Consider the following 6,000-nt stretch of genomic DNA (forward strand, 5'->3'; position numbering starts at 1 on the left):
AAAGCTATATAATTGTGCACTCAATAAAACCTGAGATTTAATGGAGATCACAACAATAAGAATTACTCATACACATGACTAATACATGTGTTGGCGCTATTCCAATGTTATATCATTAAATATACACAACTTATATAAAAACGTGAGAACCATGTCATTTTAAAAACTATACGTCTTCCCGTGTTTATACAAATATTGTCATAAGAAGTCACTGCGCCCAAGTATTATACTGGCTTGGACTATTATAATCAATAAAAAAGAAAAAAGATCGGACCAGTTTTCAAATATTTTGCGGTTTAGTGACACTGCGAGTTCTAAATATTTTCGATTTAATAATAGTACTAAATTTTATTGCTATGCAATATTTATGATCGCGTTACGCGACTGCAGTCAACTCTTTGACGGCTACAATTTTTAGAATAAAAATTAAATATTCTTAGAATGTGGGTGATGTATGCAACGGACGGTTAAGGCTTAGGCATAATTACATTGGACAAAGTTAGCATCTCAATTAATTACTAAATATTGCTTAGATGTACACCTCAAAAACCATAACAAATTAGCTTATTCGAAAAAACGACTCATGGCCATGAGTCACCGACGGGTATTTTACGTTATGGTGACCATCCACGCATTCGTCACCCGTGACGCAGCCGACGAGATGACCGGTCAACGTCAGCGGGTTCGAGACCCAGCGAAAACATAAGGAAAGTTTGTCTCAACATGGATATTGTAGGGATTAGTTAACTGTTGTTAATATTTGCTTTTTTCTGCTCAGTATCAGCCCGGAGTCTGGAATTTGTGCCCGATATGCCGATAGGCTCGCCCCCATCACATCATGGGACGGAACACACTTGGCGAAAAGTGGGTGTCCTAGTTGCGCCTCTGCATACCCCTTCGGGGATAAATGCGTGATGTTATGTATGTATGTATGTAGTTAACTGTTCCCGTCGCCCATTTCGTTTACATCTTAGATTGTTATTAGGATAGGAATCTGTGTATAATTACTTGTTAATAATAGTGTTTACCAATTTCGCTCGAGGCTACGCTCACGTTGTTCTGCATAAACGATGAAAATTACCTTATGGCACTCACGAAATAACGTACCTTCCTATTGGAGAAAGAATTTTTAGAAGCAAAGCAGTTGTTACATAGATTGGCGCATTCAAACAAATGCTTCAATATTACATATCACACAACAAATTTATCGTAATTGGAATACCAAATTGTCGAAGTTCCAGCCCGCGAAAGTATAGCTGGATCTTATATATATAGTAATCAGGGGAGTCGCTACACAGTAACAAAATTATATCGAACGAAAGCCAGTGATGTAATTATAAAAATAAAGATAATCGACTATTGGAACAATGTCACTAATATCTACACTGATAACATAGTTACATAGTTGTACTTATAAATATAAACAAATAGAAGATAAACTTAGACCACCAGTAAATACAATATATTGACTGTCAAAAGGTATAGTGGATCTTGTTGCTTAACATTATATTTTAAACACTACACTGACCATATTAAAGCATTAAATGCATCATACTTAACCAGGCCAAGATAAAAAGTCTCAAACAAATACAATATATAAATCAAATACATATTAATAATATAGTATGTTTTAACAAATTTTATTCTCCGTTAAACATATAATATAATCTAACTTCAACAACAATTATTTAATCATTGTGGAATTCGTTGTTTATGCTCTACTTATTTTTAATTTGTTATTATAAAATAATATGTTAGCATTTAATCACACCAGATTGGTATTGCTTGCGAACACTAACACATAAATAAAATTAAATAATATACTTCATTACTCTAATTATAACATTCATGCAAGAATCATTTAAATATAACATTTAAATGGTACATTTTGTTATTAGAATACATCCAATATTTTTAAAGGCCCAATTTATGCACACACCATAACAGACAAGTGTAAATATCCTATAAATCTATATTAATATAATATGGTGGGGTCAATGTCCACATAATCAGTAGAATTGTTTGACGCTATGACCAATAAGATTAAGATCCGATTCTAATCAATATTCAGGAATATTGTAATTTATATATATGATGACTGTATAACACAGCTTTACATTATTCTAGCAAGCAGTAGTACTACATACACTTCAAAGATCAAGAATATGTAATGTAATTTGTTTATGTTTTATGTTGAACGCATCAGATTCAAGTTTCTGACCTTACACAAGATTTATTGCTATCAATATGAAAACTGATAGATAACCTTCTATTTATTAAAATTAATGTCTTTTATAAAATATTTTTTCTTCCTAGATAAGTAAAACCATTTTTGTTAATATTATGCAATGTCACCAATCATGTTTTGGGAGAGCAGCAAAATCCAAGCATGTATAATTTTATACACAATAAATAAATAATTTTATGAAGTATTTATATTCCTTATTGATACTTATGTTATCTCTGCTTCAAGTTATTTTTAATTTTATATGCCATTAATTTACGACGTCGCATGTGTGAAAGTAAATGACGTCATACTTAATGGCCAGACAGATTTGGAAAAAAAATAGTTAAAGGGTAATTTATATAGAGTATGTCAGTTGTTTGATATCTAAATAAGGAGGACTCGCACGCGAGAAGCTACATCATATCTAGGCGTAGTCATGAGTCGATATTGCCTTCTCTTGTGACATCGATTTTTTCAGTGACCTAAGAAATATAAATAACTATAGTCTAATGGGTGAATATAATGGAAACATACGTTAACTAAGCATGGGAAGAGGCAGGGCCTATTCTAAATTTTTTTCGCGGAGGTGTTTCGCATTGCGTACAATGCCTTTTCCGAAATTTCTCTTATTGCATCGATTTTATCGTGAACTGGACACGTAATGCGTCCTCGCTCCCGACGTATGCTTCCAAAATCGCTTAATACTTTCCTAAAAAATATCTATTTAAAATTTCTGATGTCATTAATGTAGGCGCGATGCGCAAGGCCACTGAGTTAACACCGTAAAATGATTAACACCAATTAAATTATCAGTTTTGGTGTATTACGTGAGGGAGCAAACCTTTCACGCAACGCAGAGGCCTCAGCCCTTCGTAAATTATTATATAAATATTACTTTCAATAAAAAAAAAACTAAGAAACACTATGTCAACAAAAAACCCGATGCGTTTTTCTTTTGTTAAAACAAATGCGGTATTGTTTTCTGCTGACATGTAAACTGAACTGTTCATGTACAACAAGAATAACGACGGAATTAGGTTACAGTAAGCTCCGGATCGATATATTTATAAGAAATCCTGTAAGCTCCAGTCACAAGATGGCGGGATTATAATACGACTAAATACAGAAGTATAGGAGTATAAAAGGAATTGTGGATCAATCGCACGACCTCATTTGGTCGGGTTATACGTCCGATCGCACAGATGTACGAATTCCCATTATCTACGAGTTTTCTGTGGCGCGTACATGCATGCAACCGTCGGAAGTAAGAGAATTCGTACTCGTATCACCTTACTTACCGTTTTTATTCTCCATTAGGGCTTAAAACATCACAAAACACTTATTTTTTTACACAAGCACTCACACGCCCATACAGAATGTAACAACATCACGGGTACAACTGCGCCATCTGGTGCGTTCTGGGTATATTGCAGTTACCTGTGACTAACTTCACACCGGTGGCAGATAATTTTTTTGTAATCAATTTTAATTATATTGTCTTAAACAACAAATTAAAACATAAAACCGTATTAAATATTATAAATTAATCCACGTTAGAACTATAAAACGTGTTTATGCGTTTAAACCGCGTGACGAATAGATTCCAAACGTTCTGTATTGATTTTTGCTACCAGCTGATTCACGACGGAGTGAGCGCGCCGTGATTGACTCATCGTTATTTTTGTAGTTTTGCAGATTGAATGGATTTCTTGGTAAAATTTACGCTCAATGTTATTCTATGTCTTGTATTCATATACGGTAACATCGCCTTAAATGGCGCGTTGTTTTTTTGATTTTACCACCAGTGTGTAGGCTCTAAAGTCTATAACGTAGTAATTTTGTTACAGACTAGCTTTTGCTTGCGGCTTCGCCCCCGTGATTAATTTTCCCGGGGAAGACAGTAATCTATGTCCTTCCCAGGGTCTCGAACTATCTCCATACTAGATTCCATCGAAATCCGTGGGGTAGTTTTTGAGTTTTCGTGTTCAGACAAGCAGACAGATGGGACGTCTTTTATTTTTAGAACTTTTTAAAAGGAACAATACTGTCATACCTGTTTATTGCTTAACTTTGACCGTTTCCGCAGCGCACGCAACGGAAGTTCTCATAAGGAATAAATTTTCACGGTTTTCCACATTTTTCATTACTTACTTACTGCTCCGCTCCTATTGATCACAGAGTGATAATATATAGCCTATAGCCTTTCTCGATAAATGAGCTATCCAACACTATAAAAGAATTACTATAAATACTTATATAAAACAAATTTTTCAAGTCGTACCAGTAGTTCCCGAGCGCGTAGCGCCTTCAAATAAACAAACAAACTCTTCACCTTTATAAAATAGTATAGATAAAGTAAACTAATAGTAAGTAGCTAATACAGTAGGTACGACTTATTTTTGAATTTTGTTTATGTTTCGATGTACTTAAAAAATTTAATAAAGTTATATTGCTTTGGATGCAATTAATAAAAAGGTACTATGTTTCAGCTTCCATGGCTCAGCGCGGCTCGCAGTGTCCCTCTAAAGTAATAAAATGTAGTGCCGCAGGTTCGATTTATGCAGTTAATTTCTTTTTGTTGTAAATATTGATTTGTTTCTGGGTGTTGTGGTAAACTACTTGGAAACTCATACCTAATACAGAATATAATATTATGACTCTATGGATGTTTGGAAGAAATATTTAACTCTCGACGATAAAACTGCCTATCGTAATATTTGAGTATGGTTTTCCCCTTAACAAAATTTAAATAAGATATTTTATTTTTTACCTTCCTGGGTACATTTTACCTCAATTTACATTTTCTTGAGCATTTAAATTTACAATGACAGACGAATGAAAGTCAGCAATTCGAAAAACGCTATATATAGGCCAATGATGTCATACTTAATTTAAATTTTGTTGATAATATAACATCATGGAAATATTATTTAAATATCGAATTAAATACCTCGACGTATTCATTTCAGTCCTCAATTATAATCATTTTAATAATGAATTGCTCTCATATTTTCATTAGGCGTTCATAACATTTGCCTAGAAACAATCTCAAACATTTCTTGTGGTACAATTATAGCTGTATAATTGACATTATTTAAGATATAAAGTTTACATAATATTATTATTCATACTCTAGATTTGATATTATTTGAATGACTAATACAATGTAGTGGTCCGCAATATTTAGTACACACGTAATATTTCGGCTGTCTAGATGGCGTAGTTTAGTATATGTACGTACCGTACTGAGGTCCAGGGTTCGAATCCTATGTCGGACAAAGTTATATTGGATTTTACTGCTCAGTGTCGTCTGGCGTCTCTGATTTGTGCCCAATATGACGACAGTCTTGCCCCCTGTCACATCGTGGGACGAAAGACACATGGCGAATAAAGGCTTGTGGCGACTTGGTTGCCCGGCCTACCCCTTCAGCGATAAAGGCGTGATGTTTATATTTCCAAATTTCAGATAATTACGAAGTATTACGTCAGACTCATGAAAGACTAGCGCTGCGGCTTATGCTGATTGGGATCGGTTTTGCTCTCACATCCATGACATTCGGAATGATGCACTAGGTTTTTGCATTTATGTATTAACTTGATATGTTGTTTATATGCACTGTTATTAGTTTTTCTCCCACATCCATGAAATTCTGAATGATGCACTAGGTTTTTTGCATTACTAGTTTCTATTAATATGATATTTTGTTTACTGGTATATTTTATTTCATTATTTTGCTTGTAATTTATTTGTATGATATTGTGCGAATTAATAT

At 33.8% G+C, this 6,000-nt stretch overlaps 1 protein-coding gene across 1 annotated transcript in view; it reads right to left on the minus strand.

The window, feature by feature from the left end:
- LOC115444504 (talin-1) overlaps positions 1-3,855 on the minus strand; it is an 82,967-nt gene extending 79,112 nt beyond the window's left edge. The window contains 1 exon segment of the mRNA XM_037440143.1: positions 3,526-3,855. The gene's annotated coding sequence lies outside the window, so the exon portion shown is untranslated.
- Positions 3,856-6,000: the final 2,145 nt, after the last annotated feature.

Source organism: Manduca sexta, chromosome 18, assembly GCF_014839805.1.
Source record: "Manduca sexta isolate Smith_Timp_Sample1 chromosome 18, JHU_Msex_v1.0, whole genome shotgun sequence".
Lineage (NCBI taxonomy): Eukaryota > Metazoa > Arthropoda > Insecta > Lepidoptera > Sphingidae > Manduca > Manduca sexta.